The sequence below is a fragment of the Notolepis coatsorum genome (assembly GCF_963971535.1).
Source record: "Notolepis coatsorum genome assembly, chromosome: 12".
NCBI classification, from domain to species: Eukaryota; Metazoa; Chordata; class Actinopteri; order Aulopiformes; family Paralepididae; genus Notolepis; species Notolepis coatsorum.
In genome coordinates this window covers 57,981,112-58,000,154 of record NC_140176.1, presented here as the reverse complement: position 1 = coordinate 58,000,154, position 19,043 = coordinate 57,981,112, and the positions used below count along the sequence as shown (strand labels likewise).

The 19,043-nt window shown below is 41.7% G+C and overlaps 1 protein-coding gene and 1 long non-coding RNA gene across 2 annotated transcripts in view; one reads left to right on the top strand and one right to left on the bottom strand.

Annotated features, from left to right (window-relative positions):
• znf438 (zinc finger protein 438) overlaps positions 1 to 19,043 on the top strand; it is a 101,089-nt gene that overhangs the window by 27,169 nt on the left and 54,877 nt on the right. The gene's annotated exons all lie outside the window — the stretch shown is intronic.
• On the bottom strand, positions 1,825 to 18,367 carry LOC311238079. Its single transcript, XR_014620319.1, has 3 exons — positions 18,302 to 18,367; positions 14,271 to 14,326; positions 1,825 to 1,921 (listed from the first exon to the last, which is right to left on the bottom strand). It is a non-coding gene; the product is annotated as an uncharacterized lncRNA (long non-coding RNA).

The following is a 19,043-nucleotide window of genomic DNA, read 5'->3' as shown; positions in this document are numbered from 1 at the left end:
TCATTGTCTTTAAACACCCCGCCTCTCAGACTCCCATTTCCTCCTCTGCTACAGTAGCTAGTAGCTACGGTGTTAGCTGTTGTTGTGAAGGGCTAGCTAGCTAACAGCTACAAACATTGTACAAACTGCTAACGCTATGGCAAGATGTGTGTAGGCCTATGTAATGTTAATGGCTATGTTTTTAAAGTCGTAATGAAGATTGATTTATATTGTGCATGCCATTTTTACACAAAGTTCAAACTGACTAGCACCTGGCTGCTGCTGCTGCTGCATCCAGTGCAGAACACCGGCTCCGCCAAATGATTTTTTTTATTTGCGCGTCATCTGAACCGTATACGATACACAGACGCTCCATTACCGGATAAATATATATATATATAATTAGTAAACTGTCGGGGGCATTAAGTGCCCCCCTTAACTGATTTTCGAGGGCATTTTATCCATTTTCAAGGGCATTATGCCCCAAGCCCCCGTTAATTTCGAACCCTGAGTTGAACAGTTCTGGCTCTGCTCGTTTATTTTCGATCTTTTGGCGCTTTTTTGGTGGACAAACCACCGCACATGTGCACTGTGACTCGTGACTGGAGTCTAGTTCTGCTAGCACACATAGCCTACTGTGTACAGACGGTTTCAAAATGTATTTTAAATTAGAAAGCAAACAAAATAAATGGACAAGAGAAAAAGAAATCTGAATTTGGTCAGTATTGTCATTTGGACAAGCAAAGCCATTACTTTAAGTTGCAGGCAAGAAAGACAAGTCTGTCCACTGTCTCTGGTTTTAAAACTGCCCTGTTGCAGGTAAAAAAAAAAAAAAAAACGATTTTTCGATTTTTTTAAAAATTTTGATATTCGATATCGATTATTAAAATATATCGCGATATTTATCGTTATATCGCCCAGCCCTAAATAAACGCAATCAATATTTGGAATGGCGATCAGGAATTGGATGAATCTTTTTGCAGAACATCTGATGTGACTCTATTTTACCAGTATTGGGTTAATCAGATGTTTTTTTCTCAGCCATCGCAGCATGTGTGTGTGTGTGTATGACGTTAGCGCTGACCAGGTCATGGATAATAGATTTTTCAGCCTGCTTATCTAGCATGCATAGGTACACATACTATCGATAATCTAGCGTTTATTTGAAAACGATTCATAAATCAGCCGAAAGATTTAGTGGAATTTGTGTATTCCACAAAAGAGCTATTATTGCGGAATTTCTCTGGAATTACTAGAACTCTCCAAAACTATACTCTTATTCAAAACGGTATACAACGGAAATGTACCAATGAAAAAACAATCCGTTTTGTACATGTTGACTGCAAGCAAGTCATTGATAAGCGAGGGGTGTTTTAGACCCATAGCCATAATTTAAGATATAGTTTAAGCCTTCGCAAATTTCCCCGACCTCCCATTGACTTCAGTGCTGGCACTCTAGCCATTATGGTCAAAGGGGGCGTGGCACTCAATGTGTTAAGGGCAGAATACAATTATTTCTTCTACTCTGGCTCTCAGCATCTGTGTTACTGAGAAAGTTGGCCTGTTTCCCAATAGGGCTGGACAGTAACACATTTGTATTGACATTGCAATAGAAAGAATACAAGATCTAAATTGAAAATAAATTTGTATTTCTTATTGTAGCAATTATGGGCGCTACCCCTTGGGTCAAATTAACACGGTACTCACAGATGAAGACTTTATCCACTGATTTATTATCTTCACACACACGGATACATACAAGCATGGTGGGTCTTCCCTGACAGCAGGTACTGGTCAAACTTAAACTCAATATTCAATAATGTTAACGTAAAAAAGAAACCAGGCTGGCTGTCTTATTTCCCACAAGCTTCTCCACACATGCTTTGGTCCGTGGTCTTGTGTGTCTGTCTGAGCCTGCTGCTGCTGTGCTGTCCCAGCCTCACTGTGGAAACAAAGGAGAGAGGTTAATTACCCGGACCAGTTGCGCCTGCGTCAATTAACCTCCTCTACTGCTGCTTTAGCACGTCTCCCCAGACGTTCACCTCTACAGCCAGCACCAGAACCACCTCCCTTCCTCCCACACTTATTTTTTTTTATATTCATTAGGTGAACTAGTGCGACTAGAGACGCCTTTGACATACAAGCCTGACCGAGAAACAGCGAGATATTGACCTACTAAAAGCATTTCAAGCCACATCAGTCATTTAGAGTTGGCTTTGGCTAAAACCTGAGTTAAAAAAATCCACCATGTCATAGCACAACTACGATATCCATCAATAGAATTGTAATATGATATTTAGCCCATATATAGCCTGTTGTTGCCCTAGCTCTTGATCTCTCTCCGACCCTTGCTTGTTGTTCATACTGCTAGACCAGGGGTCAGCAACCTTTACTATCAAAAGAGCCACTTTTCCCCCCTCCCACAAAATAAAATGCTCAGGGAGCCGCACAACCTATTTACCCTTAAAATGAAGATAACACAGTGTATAGCGTTTTATATATCCTCAAGCATACCCCACATTTAGCATAAAACGCCTGACAATTGCATACCCAAAGTAATTTGCGATTTATTATACTTTATACTTATAGCACACAATTTGTTGCATTCATGGAATTATAAAGCAACAAAAAGAAAAATGTTGACTTTTTATTGCTGTTTTTACCTGTTATAACAAAGGAAAACCTCAAATTCTTATGAAGAGGAGAAAAAATACTGGCTGTGTAGACCTACTTTGAAATAAAACCCTGAACTATGCAGCTCTATTTGAGTCTTTCCCTTATTTGTGGAAAATCTATAAACTAAAAAGTAAATTTTTCGTTGTTCGCAAATTTCTCACCACATATCAGGCATACAGGTAAGTCTGCATCGTTAGTCGTGAAAGCAAATTAATCTGTCCACGCTGAATTAAACCCTCTATTTTCGTCAGACTTTCCTTTTTTTGGATTTATCCATGGTTAGCTTACTAGGGGGTCGGAAACTCTACATTAGCCACTTGCAGACGGCAGGGAGGCGTGAATACTTTACCCAAGGCAGTTGTCCTTCCGCGTTCGGTTTGCGCGCCCTGATTGGCCTCTCAGCGCCCAATCGTGTTAACGCTACTATCGCCTAACTACTTGCTCAATATACTACTATCACTCAACTTGCTACCGCCGTGGATCAGCTTTCAGTTCCACAGCCCAAGTCCTCGCCCATTTCCTCGTATTGTTTTCATCTCTCTATATTAACGTAACGCGCTATTCATATCAATCGACATCACATCGCTATAAATAACGTATTGTTTTCATCTCTCACATCAATATAAATAACGTATTGTTTCCATCTCTCTATATTAACGTAACACGCTATTCATATCAATCGGCATTACATCAATATAAATAACGTATTGTTTTCATCTCTCTATATTAACGTAACGCACTATTCATATCAACGGCGGTAGCGAGTTGAGTGATAGTGAGTTGAGTGATAGTTAGTTTTAGTATATGATGCACGGCGGTAGCGAGTTGAGTGATAGTGAGTTGAGTGATAGTTAGTTTTAGTATATGATGCATGGCGGAGATGAAAACAATACGAGGAAATGGGCGAGGACTTGGGCTGTGGAACTGAAAGCTGATGCACGGCGGTAGCGAGTTGAGTGATTAGTGAGTAGTATATTGAGCGAGTAGTGCGGCGATAGTAGGGCTAACGCGATTGGGCGCTGAGAGGCCAATCAGGGCGCGCAAACCGAACACGGAAGGACAACTGCCTTTGGTAAAGTATTCACGCGGCAGGGAGAGGCGCGGGGTGTAACATACTGTATATTTTTGTTGATATATTTTTGTTGACTAAATATTTTAGTTGATGAAATATTTTTTCATTTCAGTGTCACAGTATGACGTCGATCTTTTTTTGGGGCCAGGGAGCCGCAGCTGATTGGCTAAAGAGCCGCATGCGGCTCCAGAGCCGCAGGTTGCCGACCCCTGTGCTAGACCAAAGAGATTAACAAGCTAGAGGGGGTAGTTCCTCTACACCAGGGGTGGCCAACCAGTCGGAGACTAACGGCGCGTTCACACCTACCCTGTTTGGTCCACTTTAAGTGGACCATGGTCCCTTTAGATCAGGGGTGGGCAATTATTTTTCCCGGGGGGCCGAATGAGCAACTGAAAATATTTTGGAGGGCCGGGCCAAAATTCCAAACTCAATTATGCATAATATACATTTTATTTCTATATAAAAAGCAGTAAATGGCATTGTTTTGACCCCTGGTAAGAGTGTATGTTATTATTTGGCAATTAAAAGGTGAGGTTAGCTTTCAAAAATATCATTTATTCAAATAGAATTTATTTCCAAAATGATAAACAAAATGTGAAACATTAACAAAGGGCATGTATGAAAAAGTGCTATACAAATAAAGTTATTATTTTGAGTTTCATATACTATTGAAACAAGGATTGTCTTAGCTTTCTAAAGACATCACATCATCTTATAGCCAAAATAAACAAGACATGTCACTGAACTGTGTAAAGAAAAGTGTCCCAGTAGCCTTTTTTACTTTACATGCCTATATTAAACATTTAATGTTTTCAGAACTGTGCAAAAAAAAGAAAGAAAAAAAGATCAAGTGTCCCATTTCACTTGTTATATTTCCACATTTTAGTGTTCTTCAGCTCCTTTTTTGTTTCATTCAGTGTGATAAATCCAGTCTCTGTTGAGCTTTAACAAGTCCATCAAAGTCAGGTTGCATGTCTGAGGTGGAGATGCGAAGCACAGCTGCCAGATGTTCATCAGTGAGAGAGGATCTGTACCTGGACTTGGTAAACGTCATGACTGAGAATATCTGTTCACATATAGGTGGATCCAAAGAGAACCAACATCTTCTGAGCATGTCTCCTCATGTTTGGAAAGTTCTCCTCCTTGAGATCAGAGTAGAACTCTAGCAGTGATGCTGACTTAAAGTGCTCTTTCAGTAGTGAATCAGACTGCAGGTCAATGAGTTCAAGCTGAACAACTATCAACACTGCAGGTAAAGGGAGAGGAAACCAGCTGCATTTCATCCTCAACCTTTTTGAAATCTTGAAAACGCCTTGAAAATTCATCATGCAGTGCTCCCAACATGGATGAGTACCTGTGCCGGTGATCAGCTGATGGTTTGACTTCTTTCAGGGTTTTCATGTGTTTGAGATTGTTGCTGCCTAGTTGCCTTGAAATTAATTGCAACTTTGTCATGAAGGCTTTCACATGGCTATGCATTTCATGAGCAAAAATGCCCTTGCCCTGCAGTTGTGTGTTCAGTAGGGATGGGTACCGTTCACATTTGAACCGATACGGTACCGGTACCTGTGAATTGATACCGGTACCCAACGGTACCTTTTTTCTGTACTTTTTTAGTCTCTAAAAATGTAATCTACCTACCTCAGTTGTGAAAAAAGAAATCCAAACTTCAAATAACCACACTTTCCACTGTTTTCGGCTTGCCCCGACTGCTTTGTTGTTGAATCAAGTCAAATCCTAGGTAAGCGTATATTGTGCGTGTGAACGTTGACATGAAAAGAAAAAAGTAATTTTTTTTTCTTTTCTTTTTTCTTTTTTTATTATTATCATGTAATCTTTCGCGGGCCGGTCAGAATCATCCCGCGGGCCGTATCCTACAATGCCCAGGTCTGCTTTAGATCAATAGTCCGTTTGATTTGTACAGGTGTGAACGCAAACCGAACTATATTGAGGACCAAACAACCGAACCATGGTCCTCTTGAAAAGTTGGGACTCGGTTCGTTTCAAAGTGGACCATGGTGCATTTGCTGTTGGTGTGAACGCGATCGAACTTTATATAGTACCTAATCTAGAGCAAATGAGTGACAGACGCCTAGTGGAGGCTGGCGCGCGACCCAACTTGACGGCGCCAAGTGACAGCTTGCGCGCGACCCAACTCAAATGAATGACGAGGCGCGCGGTAGGGGTGGACTGTATGGTCTAAAATTTATATCACGGTATAATTTGAAGCATAGACGGTAACGGTATATATCACGGTATCGGTGTTTCCGTTAGAATTATTTTTTTTGCCTGATAGGCAGGCTATATAAAGAATGACATCCTCAAGGCATGTAGATTTATAATATTTTAACTTAAAACTAGGCTACTTTTGCGTATACAGTCATTATATTCCAAATAAAATAAGTCCTGAGTCGAGACTCCGTGCTGCTCCCAACGAATCTCAATAGTATGCAACTGCAGAGCCGCAGAGCAGGGGCGCTTTCAGGTCTGGTCACAGGCCCGCTCAACAGCGCCCCCCACCCAACGGCTGAATTGCCAATGGCTGAATTGGAGTATTGCACTGTGCAGGCACAGCGGCCCCGCTCTGCGGCTCTGTAGCTGCATGCTTCTCGCAAAATCCAGCATCCAGCTGCCGCTGCCCAGCCGTCAGAGCACTACACATATCATAATGTTCACAGCAAACTGTAGTTGATCACCAGGTATGTTTTATTAACGTAGAATAATTCATATAAGAAAAACGATAGGGAAATCTCTTACCTTTCTCCACTGGTTAAAAATGCCAGGAACTGAAATTGAAACTTGCTGTGCGCCGTGGTGATATGTGTTTATTATGAAATGATTTTGCGTGTTGACACGCCCACTGCGCAAAGCCTCCTAAATAACTTTTTCCAGTTTGCACATATCTATTATCTATGACTAATTCTATCTATTTTTAGGGGCAAATGCGAGTGAAATAGTCGCGCTGTGGTTACATGACGTCATTGCTATTTTAGAGCTGCTCTACCGGTTACAAGGTATAGTCAAAATCCATACCGTAGAGCAAATTCATACCGTTTATACCGTATACCATTTATACCGTCCACCCCTAGCGTGCGGACACTCTCTCTCACAACTTAGATCCACACCAAAAAAGGTAGTGTGAACGCAGACCAAAATCAAACAATGTATCATTTTCACATTTGGTCCACCAGAAAGTGATAGTCCGGACTATCCCCGGACTTTCAGGTGTGAACACGCCCTAAGAGCCACAAAAATTACTGTGGTACCACAAAGAGCCACACCATATACCAGCGTTTCTCAACTTTTTTTCAGTCACGGCACCCTTCATGTGTTTATAGGTCTCACCCTCTGGCCTCTGAAGTTGCTAATGTATTTTTTATTTGGGCCTCACAGGGTTAAAAGTACCCTGTGAGACCCACGGTTGCAAAATTACAAAATCACTTTTAGCCATTTAAAAAATAAATAAAAAAACGTTTATTTAAAAATGTTTAAGCACATGTATAGTCAATTGGTCCTGTTGTTCAGCCTCACAATGCTATTTGATAGTAAATGTGTTTATGTCCCACCCTCTGGCCTCTGAAGTTGCTAATGTATTTTTAATTTGGGCCTCACAGGGTTAACCTCTTAACACTTTCAGAGCCGGCCGTGTTTCCCTTTTTACCCCCTTGAATGCCCATCATCCACTTCAATGTTAGCGTTAATATCGCCTAATCTATGTTTTAAATTATGGCTATGTGTCTAATCTGCCCGTCGCTTATCAATGACTAATTTTCCAGTCAACATTGTCGAAGCGGATTGTTTTTTTTCATTTCCGTTTTATAGCATTTTGAAAAGCCCTCGTTTAAGGGAAATAAAAAGATTCTGTGATAAACGCCCTGTACTAGAATATTCTAGAACGTTGTCATTTTTCGGCCTATTTATGAATAGTTTTCAAATAAACGCTAGATTATCGATAGTATATGTGTACGTATGCACGCTATATAGGCGAGCTGAAAATCGATTATCTTAGTTCCTGATCGCTCGCACAGCCACACAGCCACACACACACATAGGGGAAAAGCTTATATCTCCGTGAAAACAGGTCTGATTATCCTAAGACTGGTAAAATAGATTCCTTACCTGAGATCAGATGGTATCCAAAAAGATTATTCCAATTCCTGATCACCATTCCAAAAATCAACCCTTTTATTGATCCAATGCTACATACTGTAAACACATATTACACACTGTTCTGAAGCTCCACAATGAATCCGATCGGCTCGGGGTACATGCGTGAAGTAAAATGTGGATTCCGGATTTTTTTTTCTCATCCATTTTCATTGAGTCCATTCCAAAAGAGTGCATTACCATCTGGGAGATGATAGGGGGCGCTTTTTTCACATCTGAGCTCCTGATGGGGCTGGTTTCCTAACGGTAGACTCGGTTGATGAAATATGAATTTAGATCGCTAATAAAAAAAATTAAACAATATTTGTCATCGTGGGCATTCAGGGGGCGGGCTGATAACTCGTGTTATGTCGTCCGTGGCATCCAAAGCGTTAAGCCCGAGATATACAGTAAAAGTGTATATTTTCAGCATTACGTTTGTTTACCAATTATTTTTAACTGTTATTAGTGAAATATAAGATTATAGAAATCTCAGGGCATTGAGTCGGAAACCGGCACATATTGACAGGAGGAAGTGGCACAGCCAAAAGTGAGTGGTCTTTTGAAGGAAGAGACTCAGGGCTTTCGAATTCCGAAAAACTACCCTACCCAGCTCACACCAGCCCCTGTCAATCATCTGACTTCTGGATTAACTTTATTATTTCTCTTATTTTTTGGGATTATCTCCCACAAACCTGAACGTTATTGCCATAAAACAGAACACAGTTAGTTTATCTACCTTTCTGTGAACGTCTTGCAAAAAACGGTGTTGCAATACGATGAAAAATGGTGGAGAAATGTACATTATAAAAAAGATGGCAGAATTCAGTACTGTATCTACAAAACCTTCTGTTTAATCATCTTCCCTTTATTCATTTGCTTAGATTTTTCACGTCTGGTCAATTTTAGCATGGTGTTATTCATAGTCAAAGATAAAAAATGTTTTTAAATAGAATTGATATTCTCGTTTGGTTCATTATAATTTACTCAAGCCTAGTAACAGGCACACTATTTCTGACACTGATCCATATATGTCCCTAGATTCAGATACCAAGAACATGCAAATGGACCATGTACATTTTTTTAAAACGTTTATTCTATGTCCTTATGGAATGAGTGACATAAAAAAAAAAAAAAAAAAAAATTATAAATTTTATTTTTTTGTGGATGGAAGAGCCGCACATTGACGGGCAAAGAGCCGCATGCGGCTCGCGAGCTGCGGGTTGGCCACCCCTGCTCTACACACTCTACAGCCAAGCATTCATTGAAAGTTTGCAGATTCAGTGGGGGTTGAGGTTGAAACACTGAACTGTATGCATTACTGCAACTTAGTGGAAAGAGTGACAGGGATCAGTATCCTCATTACAGAATAAATCGGGAGCCTCTAGGTGGCGGTATACACATGAGAACAGTCAATTTCCCCTACACACGTTGTAGAAGAAGATCATCTGACTCAAATGACGTCGGGGTGAGGAACAGGATACTTCACAAGTGCACACTCTATCTTTATGGCCTAGACGCTAGTTAGCTTTAGCAAGCGGCGTCGGGGTCATTAACAACACAACCCCAAGTCAGACGGGTTATAGTGCACTGTATGTCAATGGCCTGCCAGGTCTCCAGTTCCCGTTTTAGAGTAGGGCAGGATGGATACTATAGAGAGTATTACAGTAACATCATCCATTAGACTATATATTGGATTAAAAAACAAATACAATAAATGGAAAGCATTTAGACCAAACATTGCAGCAGGACTATAAGCCTGATTAATGTGCAATGGGCATTGCACGTGAATAGACCATGTTGGATGAAGGTTGCACTTTGACAATTTCACAATTGTCACAGTGCAGCATTATATGTTTGCCTAATGATTGCCATTCCCATGCTCAATGAGCCTATGTCTGATACAGTATGTTGCTGCAGCAGTGTTTTAGTTCATACCGTTAGATTTGGTGTAAATATCATTTGATATTTCCTGCAAAGATTTGCCATTTCACCGATTGGATGGCGGCCGCTCCTTTCTGAAAATGGCTCAGAAAATCCCACTCATTGTCAATGTACCTAGGATACGTCCTCTGAATGGCTGAGGTCTCGCTTTAGATTTACGGTTGTGACGTTTTATGAGGCTATGATTATCCTAAAGGTCACAATAGGTCATTTTATACAGTGAGGTCAAGTAAAGACAAAAGGTACATTTTTACAGCCATGAATGCAATTCCAAGACTGTTTAGGGACCATAGTATGTGGAACTGGTGTTACTTTATAAAAAGGTAAAAATAACATATTTGTACTTAATGTACTATAAATGTAATGTAGCATTTCTGTAAAGAGGAGACTGTTCCTTTTAAGCCCATTTTCATTCAATATGTTGAGGTGAGATCAGGTTGCCCCTTTTGAAAATGACCCCCTTTTCTGGTGAGGCATGACATGGCTGGCACCCAGGGATTCATACGATACCACTACCTTTGTGCTGACTTGATTGAGCCCACTAGAGTCCACTAAGGCCTACTAATAGTGGTGCACGATATATCGGCTGCCGATATGATATCAGTCGAATTGTTTACACATCGGTATCGGTCCGATATCAAAATAGGGCCGATTTTGAATTACTTAAATTTTTTAATATTTTTTTACTCTTTTTTTTTATCTAACATGTTTTGGTCTTGAATTGTTTCAAAATATCAGTCATTTCTGAAAATAAATAAAACAAAAAGTATAAAAAAAAAAAAAAAAAAGCGTTTTGGAAAATAGCTCTTTATTTGATCATAAAGTGTTTTCTATACAGAGATATCGACAAATATCGGTATCGGCCAGATATCTGTTATCGGTATCGGCCACAATTTTCACTTCAGTGCATCACTACCTACTAATCAAATGGCCCGCTGGCTAGGGATGGGTACCGAATTCGGTACTTTTGAGCAGTGGTGCAGTCCTAATATGGGAACTGGTAACACGCCACGCCACGTGCACGCGCGGGTACGTGCATGCGCACATAACTGATTTATACACACGCACACACACACGCACACACACACAAGCGCATATACGCAAGTGCAATCTTTCTATCATACAAGCTCTTCTTGCTCTCTATTTGTGTGAATGTGCGCTTGGAAAGCTGGCGCGCAGCACAGACGCTTGATTCAATATCATAAGCAGGTAGACCCCCATCACGAATTCCGAGCCACATTAGTATTCACCTCCACTGCCTGTGTCACACAGAATGAAGGGGGGGATGCATTCAGATAGCCAACACCCAGACACTTAGTCTACCTGCGCTTTTTGTTATGTAAAACGGTGGCCGGGTACTAGTCACAACGAATGGATACAGCGCATTTTTGTGTGCGCGTACACGCGAGTACACATCCGTGCGCGATCGCGCGTACTTCTGCCTCAGTGATCTGGTAACACGGCGTGTAACCGGGTGTGACCGCAACTGCACCACTGCTTTTGAGGTACCGAACCGAAACACGTCGGTACTACCGAGTATCGAATCAAGTGAGAGACCAAAAAAAAATTAAAAAAAAACTATATTTTAATTTTTTATTTTATTTTTATTTTTTACTTTTTTTTTTTTTTTTACTTCTTTTCATGTCAACGTTCACACGCACAATATATGCTTACCTAGGATTTTACTTGTTTCAACAACAAAGCAGTCGGAGCAATGACAAGCCGAAAACTGTCGAAATTGTAGTTATTTGAAGTTTGGATTGTTTTTTTCACGACTGAGGTAGGTAAATAAAATATTTTGAGACTAAAGTACCGAAAAAAGGTACCGATCCCTACCAGTGACTGCTCATGTACTCGTCCTCGTAAAACCACTCCAGTACTACTACTCAGGGGGTTTGTTCAGATACAAAATAACAATTTAATGTTAAATATGTGATCATATTTATAGTTATAAAATGTCACCATCATGTATATTTAATTTGTTACAATCAGAAAGTGAGGAACATTTGATGAAAATAAAACATGTTCTAAAAGTCATTGTTTGGACTGTAATGGTATTAGTATCGGTACTCTGTATCGGCAAGTACCCAAATGTACATACTTGTACTTGGTCTGGACATCCATCTATTACTACACTATTAGTCACTGGGAACTATTAGAATACTAATCGGATATACAATATAGCAACAACCCCCCCACCCACCCACCCACACATATTAACACTTTGGTTGCCTAAGGTTAAATTAATGATATACCATAGATTGCCAGCGCTATTTGTCTATGGAGAAAGTCCCCTTCTTTGCAGGGCTATAACTTTTTAAATTCTATTGCTACATTGCCATTATTAGGGCCCATTCAAAGTCCTATATGTATTGTTCATTGTGTAGCAACGTTAAACTTTTTCATTCACATATTCATAGTAAAGTATGGTCTAATGTATAAGTATGTTTTCATCTCTTTCTGCAGCTTTCTCCAGAACGTGATATATAGCCCCAAATGCATTATATTGATGATGAAATACAGTTTGATGGCAATCGGGGCGATATAAAAAATTCCAACTAGACGTACTTCTAGAAGTTACTACACGTCATCTGATGTTGACCGGATGGGCGAGGGGGCGTTTATAATTCCGTGGGCAGCGTTATACCAATCATCTAATGTGGGTCAAATGTTCATCATAGCAGTTAGTGTCGAACACGGTAATATTACACGCTAAAACTCACCCCAGTCTCCGCGGGCCGTTGGGCGATCAGCGTGGGGTAGACAGTTTTCCATTATGGGATGTTGAAATAGTCGGTCCATTTCCAGGTTGTATAATAATATATACGTCCAAATCATGTTGTTTTTTCGAGTTATTTGCAGCGATCGATGTTCACTGTGTGAAGACGGAGTCTCTCTAACATTAGCGAGTGCCCGGACCCCATATGGAGTGAGTCCTACCGGGTTAAAGGTTGACATCCGGTTTCGATCTGCCGATCGGCCACCAGATGGCGGTCTTGAACCGCTAGAGGATTGAGAGGAGATCACACTTGTGTCTCAGGCCAGCGGAGGGACATTATGGATCAGATCGCAGATTTTTGAAATATTGATATAAAGACGACGTAAAGCGTCCCCCGGCAACTTTAGCATCGCCAGCAAAGACGTCTAAAGACGCCCCCTGGCAGTCAAAGTGTTAACATATGATTTTGTTTTTAATCAGACAAGCGAGCTAGCTGGCTGCTGTCATTGCTAACAGCTAGGTATTTGCAAGGTGCAGCAGGTTAACGTCATTTCCAGGAACAAAATCATTCATTCCAAAAGTAACTTGAAATGTGTCAGCTCAGTGAAACAATATGGCAAACGTACAAAACGTTGTTACAATGTAACATCTCCAGTCTCTCTTTCTTCATCTTTCTTTTCTGTTCTCCCAGCTGTTAACAGACTGTTATGCTACCTGGCTAGCTAGCGAGCTGTACCCAGCATGCCGTCCAGTGGTGTAACAGTTAATAGGTTCCCCTCTCAATACACTACACAGTGTAGGTAGTGTAAACTATTCGATTTTTTTATTAAACTATTAGAATATTCAAAAATCAATGCCCATCCCTAATTTTTACCATATTGCCCAAAGCCCTACTCCCTCCCTATTCTCAATAATAACCGCTGTTGTGTTCCCAATGGGTGAAAAATCATGCTTTGCCTTCCCTATCTGCTGCTGAGGCCTTGCTTCACCCCCCCAGCCCCCCCACCCCACCCCAAGCCAGCCAGTAGGCAGCCATCTTGGCTCTGAATCTCTCTGTTCACATACAAAACAGTGACCTGGCAACGCATTAAGGCAGGCCCTCAGCTACACCCCAGTTCCAGTTGGACACACTAAGACTTCTACAGCTCACAGGAGACGTCTAAATTACTGCTTTTCAGATGTTTGAGGAGGATTTGAGGGAGATTTATTATTATGTTCGCTGCCATGTTTTTTTCTTCTCCTTTTTCTTAATGCAAAAATGCTTGTGCACACACACACACACTCGGGCCCGCACAAACACACACTCTTGCTCGCACAAACACACACCACGGCTATGTCACGTTTCATTTGCGTGTGTGAGTATTATTTTCCTCAGTGGGAATACAAGCTCAAGTAGGCTAATATCTCACTCGGACGTACACTTGCCCGCACACGCACACACACACTACACACACACATGCTGGTATTACTTCATCATTAATCCTTCAGAGGAAAATATACGCTCATGCACGGAAAAGGTATGAAACGGACTAACCTTGGCGTGGTTGCTTTGCGAGGTTTAAGGTTAAATCTAAACCGCTGTAATCCATTATTTGGTAGGTTTTAAGAGCAGAGATAGTGAGGTTCAGCATGTACCTGTCAGTACTAAATGATTGTTCATTTCCTGCCAGAGAGGGGGGTGGGGGGGGGGGGGGGGTGGAGTAATGGCAAGCAGCTGGCTCAGCTGGACCTTACCTTTGCTTTCTCTCCCTTCTTTTTTTCTTCCTCTCTCTCGCTCTCTTTTTCTCTCCCTGAAAAGACAACACACCTAGTCAAGAAATTCCGAGTTGACTAACTGACCTATCTCATTCTCACGCCCTCGTTTCTTGAACCTCCAATCACAACTGTCCCTTCCCTCAGACAAACAGGTTTCAATTGACCTCTGTATGTCCTCTAATAAACACAACATTCCAACTTACCATCATTAGATAGATAATCATGTTAGAAAACGGCGTTCATCTATAAAACTTACTTATTTATACGGCTCTTCATCCAAATGATTCAATTGACCCAACTCAAGCCCCACCCTCTTTTATTGATCCTCCAATCACAACTGTCTCTTGTCAAGTGACCGTTGTGATTGGAGGATCAAGAAAAGAGGGCAGGGCTTGAGTTGGGTCAATTGAATCATTTGGATGAAGAGCCGTATAAATAAGTACGTTTTTCAGATGAACGCCGTTTTCTAACATGATTATCTATCTAATGATGGTAAGTTGGAATGTTGTGTTTATTAGAGGACATACATTAGAGGTTGAGTACTTTGGTGTGTGTGTGATGTATGTATCACATTCACACTCAGAATGGTTTCGGTTGACTTCTTAATTGCAAATACATGATGATGAAAAGAAATCGGAAAAGATAAAAAACGGACTCAAATGGGTCAAATGTATGACTTTCCTCCCCGGCAGCGTGTTTCGAAGTGACCTTGAGTAAGACGCTTAACCCCTTAACTGCTCAAGATGAACAGGTTGGCACTTTGCACGGCTGCCTCCGCCGTTGTGTGAGGTGTGAGAGAATGTGTGAATGTAAAGTGCTTTGGATAAATACAGTCAATTTACCATTCACCATTTTAAGAGGGGCCAGTCTTTGTCAAGTCCTACACTGTCCAAGGTTGAGGCCAATTGTTGGCGACAGTGATATGGTTAGACACAAAAGAGCCCATAGGCATCATCCAGCCTGAGGAGTCATGGCCAACGGCTTCTCCTGCGAACCTGTTCTGTCTTCATGAACACAAAGAGCATTAAGGACCTTTATTGTCCACTAACTGATTGCACGTAGGGAGCGACTCAATGCCTACTACTTCAGATGGGCCCCTCATGATGATCTTGTTGTATTTAATCCGTCGGTTGCTTTCCTCTTTGATTAGCTAAATGCTCCGTCCATTGATCCACTAGGATGAAGTAGGGCGAGCCCTGGGGGGGTGGGGGGACATATTTATCTCATGGTCAGAGGAGCAAGCAGGATGTTGCCTCTCCAACGGTGCTGTCCCTCTTTTCATTGGAAAACGATAAACATAAATCTGCGGAATGTGTCCCTGTAATGTAAGTCTGCAGTGGGCTGGCTGGGGTGGGGTGGGGTGGGGGGGGGGGAGGCGCTGAGGCGCTGAGGCTGATCTGCTGTGCTTTCCCTAGGCAGTGGAATTAGAGTCAGGGCTCTCTCTAGGGTTTGCTGACATTTGAGGAAAAAAAGGCCACCTTCAGCAAAGGCAGACTGACTTGCAAATCAGTGTCACAACGTGCGCTCTGACGTTTTAAACCCACGGAGAGGAGAGTGGGAACGTGAGCGCTTCTCGCAGGGGTCTCTCAGCAATACGAAGGGACCCGGGGACAGGGATGAGCATTCTCCCCGCGAATTGCAGCTAATTAACAAAGTAATTAAGATCGGAATCTCCCGCTCTCTCTCGGAGACTGATTCTAAATTGTCTATACATTCAAAACCGGCCATCAAAAGGAAATCCTTTCCATTCATGAAAAGACGGTAAATTAAACCGTCCGCATCCTTTCTTCCCCTCTTCCGTCTTAAAAAAAATTAAAAGTCTGTCCCGTGTCACACAAGGGACATCTGTTGAAAAGACCAGGCCGATGTTACGCCGAGTTAAAGCCCCACTCTCCTCCATCAAGAGGGAACTGTTCATAATGCATGCGGCGCTATACATATTTTAGCTCAAGCGAATTTATTTCAATAAATAATGTCACTCCAAGGACACGCTTCGATCTCTCTGTACCGTGGCCCGCGGTCGCCCCGACTGTAAGCCAAACCATATTGTTATCTCATTCCTCATGTGGCGAATGATAGATTAACAAACATCTTATAAACAGTCCATTGAGCATGTCCGCAGTTTTATCACCACAGCACACTGCCAAAGTAACCTCTCTTTATGATGGATGTGCTTTCCTATTTTTTTTTCTTCTTTTTTAGTGCTGCAGGCTCCGGGATGTAATAGGCTATGGGTGTATATATATATATATATATATGGGTATAGGCTAGACATAACAGAACAGTCGTTCTCACCAAGGGTTTTTATTGCTGATGTAGATTCCACATTGTGGGGGTACACACAATGTGACTATTTATGCATCTCACCAAATCCAGCAGTGGTTTATTTCTTTACGGGCAGGAGAGGGATTGTAGGCTTCGTTGTTGTCTTTTATGTGGCTTTGTCGGTGCTAGGTCCCCTTTCTTTTTCTTTTCTTTTTTTAAAGCTGCTTCTCGGTGTTGGTGCTTTTCATGTGCCTCGGGGCAAGTCATACAGCGCTCTCTCCTGGGTCGTGTAAACATGTGGGTGAGCGGTCGGACCTCTCGGAATAGAGACTCCATCTGCGTGTTCATTCGTCTTTATTTCGAAGTCTCTGTTGAAATCATCTAAGGCCAAAGAGCGTTTTTCGTCATGCCTTTTAAAACCCTGCAGGACTCCCTTGTGCCCACTGCCCGGGCCTCGTCACGTGACCGCTAACATGCTTTAAAAAAAATTTCATATCTTTTTACTTATTTCACAAATCACAACATAAAACAACAACATAGCTACTGTACATACTGTATACGCAAGGCCTCACCAGAAGAGACTAAACAAAACATTTCAGTAAGAGTCATCCTCCGCTAGTCCTCCTGTAGTTTAGGCTTCCTCTGAGCAGGTCTCGTCGGCGAGAGAAGGGCTCCTTGCCAGCGGGTACAAAGCAAACTTGCGTTTCCTGTTCCATCTCATGCAATTTGTGTTCCAGTGTAGTGGCAGAACATTTTCCTTTATATGCTTTCTTCAGCTGGCGATCGCAGAAAGACACCTTCGGTTATGACATTGATGGGGGGGACGGGGACGCTAGCCTAGCCTTAGCTAGCCTAGCCTTTAGAGCAGGGGTGTCAAACTCATTTTCACAGAGGGCCACATCAGCATTATGGTTGCCCTCAAAGGGCCAAAGACCGTATAAATGTTAATGTAATGTAAAATAAATGTAGCTACACATTTACATATTGTTAAACATGGTGTTTCTGTATTTATTACTTATTCAAGTTATACATATTGCATATTCATTTGCATAAATGTAAAAATATATGTTAGCTTATGTTATTTTAACAAATAATTTTAGTTTATCAGAACCCCATATTACTCCACCAATCAATGATCAAACCATTCAAGTAAATAACAAAGAAGAATATCATCAAATACAAGCTATGACATTAAGTTTGTTCAAAACCTTTTTGTCACAGTCAAGAGGGGCAGAACTAACAACTGTGAGCTGCAAAGAACACGTGGGACAGATGTAGCAGATGTTACAAAAACAAATGTTCAACATACATGTATGTGTAAGAATGTGTAATAACTAAGGCTGTCAAAGTTAAAGCTTTATTAACGCATTAACCCACAATTATTTTAACACTGGTATTTTTTAACCCAATATTAATGTAAAAAAAAAAAAAAAAAAAAAACGTTTTTTTTTTTTTTTTTTTTTTTTTTTTACCTGAGCTCTTGGGGGGCCACATCAAATGACGTGGCGGGCCGGATTTGGCCCGCGGGCCGTGAGTTTGACACCTATGCTTTAGAGGCTAGGTTGAATTATTTATATTTCATTGCTTTTCGTGCACACGAGCGGCAGGTTTGTTTTAACATCAGATATTGAACACGAGCTCTGATGTGGATAGAGCTCTGTTTAGTGTAGCCTAACTGTCTACAACGCTGCCCCCGCCCCCGCTTAGCTCCGTGTGAATATTTTCCTTTCTCCTCTCTAGTTTACCTATAACACGCCAACAGGACTCCCTTTCACGTTACTGTAGCAATAAGTCACATCACCCAATCGCTTCCTCTTCACTTTCCTCCCGGGCAGGAAAGGGTTACTCTCCATGTTTCCTGTCCAATTCCCAGCGCTCTTGCTACGTTCTGATTGCTTTCTTGATGTTAAACATTCCCAGGCTCCTATAACCTCCTGGCTTGCCTTTCCACCGTCCAAGAGCAGTCCCAGGTGTACGGGTGGGCGCACCTCCTGTTTTTTGAGGATAAAAATCTCTACTAAGTTTTCTCTCGTTGGGGTTGGGAGGGGAAAAGAGGGATGGTGGGGGGGGGGTGTATGTGTTGGGAAAGCATTCTTTTTTCTTTTTTTCTGCATTCCTTAGTACAAGGCTATGGGAAAGCATGTTTTCCCAACCAGGTTTTTGTGGAAAATCTTTCTCTCTCTTCATGAAACTGTTTGGGTATGTGAGCTTTTTGTTTTGAGCGCAAACAAACAAACAAAGTCTCGATAGGAATGCGCTCGGATCGATCAACCTCACTTTGACACACTCGATTCCGAAGGGGGGGGGGGACGTTCGCAGGACCGAACCCAAAAGTTATTAAAAAAAAATGTGTGCCGTTGAAACATCAGTCCGGTGTTTCCTGTCAAATCTCGTTCCCACAGTTTTCGTCTTCCTTCCGCGTCCTCCTTCCCACGCCACTCCGCCCCTCTCCTCCCCGGGACACCTGATCGACGGCCCCCGTTACCT